Here is a 5,124-nt window from a genome sequence, read left to right on the forward strand (position 1 = left end):
CTATGTTGCCAGTAAAAGGGGTCACACCCTATGCTCCTCTTCACACTGCTATACTGGTCTAGCCTGAAACCTCACTCCGTTTCACTACTAACAACAGTGAGTGCATTCAGTATGGATACATACCAGGCTAACTGCTGCTAGCCCTAAGGGCTGCACAGCCCCGACCTTCAATTTGAGTTGGGTGTGTATCAGGTAAACCACTGGCTTCATCCCAAATGGCACCCTATTCCATATACGGTGCACTACTTTTGACCAGAGCCCTATGGGACTATACAATCTACTACTTTTGACCAGAGCCCTATGGGACTATATAATCCACTACTTTAGACCAGAGCCCTATGGGACTATATAATCCACTACTTTTGACCAGAGCCCTATGGGACTATATAATCTACTACTTTTGACCAGAGCCCTATGGGACTATATAATCTACTACTTTTGACCAGAGCCCTATGGGACTATATAATCCACTACTTTTAACCAGAGCCCTATGGAACTATATAATCTACTACTTTTGACCAGAACCCTATGGGACTATATAATCCACTACTTTTGACCAGAGCCCTATGGGACTATATAATCCACTACTTTTAACCAGAGCCCTATGGAACTATATAATCTACTACTTTTGACCAGAGCCCTATGGGACTATATAATCCACTACTTTTAACCAGAGCCCTATGGAACTATATAATCTACTACTTTTGACCAGAGCCCTATGGGACTATATAATCCACTACTTTTGACCAGAGCCCTATGGGACTATATAATCCACTACTTTTGACCAGAGCCCTAAGGGACTATATAATCCACTACTTTTGACCAGAGCCCTATGGGACTATATAATCCACTACTTTTAACCAGAGCCCTATGGGACTATATAATCCACTACTTTTAACCAGAGCCCTATGGGACTATATAATCCACTACTTTAGACCAGAGCCCTATGGGACTATATAATCTACTACTTTTGACCAGAGCCCTATGGGACTATATAATCTACTACTTTAGACCAGAGCCCTAAAGGACTATATAATCCACTACTTTTGACCAGAGCCCTATGGGACTATATAATCCACTACTTTTAACCAGAGCCCTATGGGACTATATAATCCACTACTTTTGACCAGAGCCCTAAGGGACTATATAATCCACTACTTTTGACCAGAGACATTTGGGCCACGGTCACATGCAGTTCTCCCATGGCTGATGGTCCCAGTCCCACAGGTCTCTGTGTGACAGGTGTCTGAAGGTTGAAGGATATGATATGTCTTGTCCTACTGACGACGATTGATGACGACAACGATGTCATAAGTCTGCCTGAGAGGCCAGAGAGACGTAAACGATGTCATAAGTCTGCCTGAGAGGCCAGATAGACGTCAACAATGTCATTAGGCTGTCTGAGGGGCCAGAGAGATGTCAACTGTGTCATAAGGCTGTCTGAGGGGCCAGAGAGATGTCAACTGTGTCATAAGGCTGTCTGAGGGGCCAGAGAGATGTCAACTGTGTCATAAGGCTGTCTGAGAGGCCAGAGAGACGTCAACTGTGTCATAAGGCTGTCTGAGAGGCCAGAGAGACGTCAACTGTGTCATAAGGCTGTCTGAGGGGCCAGAGAGATGTCAACTGTGTCATATTTTTAAATGTTTTTTATTTATTTAACTAGGAAAGTCAGTTAAGAACAAATTCTTGTTTACAATGACAGCCTACCCCGGCCAACGCTGGGCTAATTGTGCACCGCCCTATGGAACTGGATTAGAACCAGGTACTGCAGTGATGCTTCTAGCACTAAGATGCAGTGTCTTAGACCACTGTGCCACATGGCCCTAAGGCTGCCTGGGGGCTAGAGAGACGTCCAACAGAGTTATGGAGAATCAAAGACAACATGTTAATAAGGAAGATTAGTGTGAAAAGGTGAAGCGAGTGTGAGGTGTGAAGAGAACGTTTGTGTGCAGTCAAAAAGCAGTTTTCCTGTGTTTTGGATCATATTGTACAAGAGCTGATGAAACTAACACTGTAAAAGTTGTATTTTTTTAATCAGTTTTATTTCCTGATAGTTGCAGGTTGAAAATACAATCTACACAGAACCTTCTAATCAGCAGGTTTGCATGGGCGGGACTTTTAGCTTCCCATGGTGACATCACCATGCAGTAAACTGATTAGTAGACCAATAACAAAGAGAGATCAAAACCCCTCTGCCAATAACAACTAGTTTTCCATTTTCCACTCCCCACTCGGGCCAAAACCCAGACATTTGCTATAATGCTATTTTTGCGCATTTTAATGGTAATCTATTACAGCAAGGTACTCAATTGTTACCCAGATATTATTTGATATTGATATAAAAACAGATACATTGGGCCTTTAAAGGATCGAATTACATCAAAATCGCAGCATGAACCAAATGTTCTCCTTCTAATCTACTGGACACTAAAAGTTCCAGAGCTGTTGAAACAGTCAATTGAAACTTGAAACTTGACCTTTTGTCCGTGTTCTTTGTTTTGCAAGCTTTCAGTTTTTTCAAGGACAATTTTTTTGTTTGCTTTCAGTTATATACGGACTCTCCCATGTGAATTTTTACAGTGGGCTAAATCAGGGTCACACAGAGTGATTCTGGGTCGTCTTAAACAAATCTACGTTGAAACAAAAGTATCCACCTCACACACATGGTTATGGGCTTTAAAAAAAGAAGACACCTGTACCTAGAGATTGAAAAAAAAATATTTATTTAAAAATATGTCTCTGGCTGACCTTGACTGTTTCCTCACGTTATTCTCCATGTGGTTGGTTACTAACCAGGTAACAACAAGTGGAAACTATACAAGGACTGAAGCAGTAGCCTCCTTACTCAACTACAGATTTAAATAAATGGTGTTTCTTTGAAAAGATGTGCCTGGCTAACATTACAACTACATTAAGGGGAAAGGATCCACGGACACGGAGGCTGATTATCTTTCTGCACATCTCTTTATTTACAATGCTGGCTGCCATATTGTCCTGCGTTTGTGTTAACCATGGCAACCGGCATTGTAAATAAAGAGATGTGCCCTTAATGTATTTTGATGTCAGCCAGGCCCATCTTTTTTTAAAGAAACACCATTTATTTCAATTTCTAGTGGAGTAAAATAAGTTGTTTTCTTCTGGTCACAAAATAACCAAGATATTTGCGGTAAACAGCGCCACACTGAGGCAGAAAACTGAATGTTCTATTCTCAGCTAGGCCCATCTTTTCAAAGAAAACACAAGACTGTTGTGATCACATCAACAAATTATATATGGGAAGGCATGTGACTGAAATTTTGTTGGTGGGGAGAGAGAGAGAGAGAGAGGGTTGAGGAGGAGGCTTGAATCACTAGGAAATCTTTATGACATGCATTGTCTGAATTAGGTCCATAGAGTTATACCTAGAATGAGCTGCTTCTATGGAGGGAGTTTGATTGTCCTTTGAGCTAGCTAGCTAGCTAACAAGATTGAGTTAGTTAGCTAACATTTAAAAAGTTAATCCATTCATATAGCAATATCGAAAAAAAAATATATATATAACAATTTTACTGAGTTACAGTTCATATAAGGAAATCAGTCAATTGAAATGAATTCATTAGGCCCTAATCTTTGGATTTCACATGACTGGGCAGGGGCGCAGGCATGGGTGGGCCTGGGATGGCAATGGCCAGGCCAACCCTCTGGGCTGACAGGCCCAGCCAATCAGAATGATGTTTTCCCAATAAAAGGGGTATATTACAGACAGAAATACTCCTCGGTTTAATCAGCTGTCCGGGTGGCTGATCTCAGACGATCCCGCAGGTGAAGAAGCCAGATGTGGAGGTCCTGGGCTGGCCTGGTTACACGTGGTCTGCGGTTGTGAGACGTACTGCCAAATTCTCTAAAACTATGTTATGGTGTAGAAATGAACATAGAATTTTCTGGCAACAGATCTAGTGGACATGCCTGCAGTCAGCATGCCAATTGAACGATCCCTCAAAACTTGAGACATCTGTGGCATTGTGTTGTGTGACAAAACTGCACATTTTAGAGTGGCCTTTTAGGTGTGGGGACAAACACTTCAACCCATATGATCTAGTACACATTAAAAGTATAATAAAACATATACAAATATGATATAAAATAAGCCTTTTCACACTTTATATTATGTCCATATATAGTTATGTTTTAGGAACATTTACCCAAAATATTTCACCTCCTTTATGACTTTACCAAACATATCATGACATCAGTCATATACACAATCTGTTACATTTGTGAATGTCTAAATCAACATTTGGGCCATTTAGACAGCGTGTGTCCCTGCTATAGACAAGGGGAGAAGGGCTATGTAAAGGGTCTAAATCAACATTTGGGCCATTTAGACAGCGTGTGTCCCTGCTATAGACAAGGGGAGAAGGGCTATGTAAAGGGTCTAAATCAACATTTGGGCCATTTAGACAGCGTGTGTCCCTGCTATAGACAAGGGGAGAAGGACTGTGTAAAGGGTCTAAATCAACATTTGGGCCATTTAGACAGCGTGTGTCCCTGCTACAGACAACGGGAGAAGGACTATGTAAAGGGTCTAAATCAACATTTGGGCCATTTAGACAGCGTGTGTCCCTGCTATAGACAAGGGGAGAAGGACTATGTAAAGGGTCTAAATCAACATTTGGGCCATTTAAACAGATTGTGTCCCTGCTATAGACAAGGGGAGAAGGACTAGGTAAAGGGTCTAAATCAACATTTGGGCCATTTAAACAGATTGTGTCCCTGCTATAGACAAGGGGAGAAGGGCTAGGTAAAGGGTCTAAATCAACATTTGGGCCATTTAGACAGCGTGTGTCCCTGCTATAGACAAGGGGAGAAGGACTATGTAAAGGGTCTAAATCAACATTTGGGCCATTTAAACAGATTGTGTCCCTGCTATAGACAAGGGGAGAAGGGCTAGGTAAAGGGTCTAAATCAACATTTGGGCCATTTAAACAGATTGTGTCCCTGCTATAGACAAGGGGAGAAGGACTAGGTAAAGGGCTCCATTTTGTTGTTCTGTAGCATATGCAATGTGTCTGTGTAACGTCAACACAGGGAGTCAGGAAGCAGGTGCAGTGAGTTTAATAATAACGAACATTGAACGATACAAAA

General features: G+C 41.7%; 1 long non-coding RNA gene across 1 annotated transcript; it reads left to right on the top strand.

Annotated features, from left to right (window-relative positions):
* Window positions 1-4,261: 4,261 nt before the first annotated feature.
* LOC115182954 (uncharacterized) lies at window positions 4,262-5,124 on the top strand. The gene is made up of 2 exons (XR_003873925.1): window positions 4,262-4,930; window positions 5,006-5,124. It is a non-coding gene; the product is annotated as an uncharacterized LOC115182954 (long non-coding RNA).

This window comes from Salmo trutta, unplaced genomic scaffold (assembly GCF_901001165.1).
Source record: "Salmo trutta unplaced genomic scaffold, fSalTru1.1, whole genome shotgun sequence".
Taxonomy (NCBI): Eukaryota; Metazoa; Chordata; class Actinopteri; order Salmoniformes; family Salmonidae; genus Salmo; species Salmo trutta.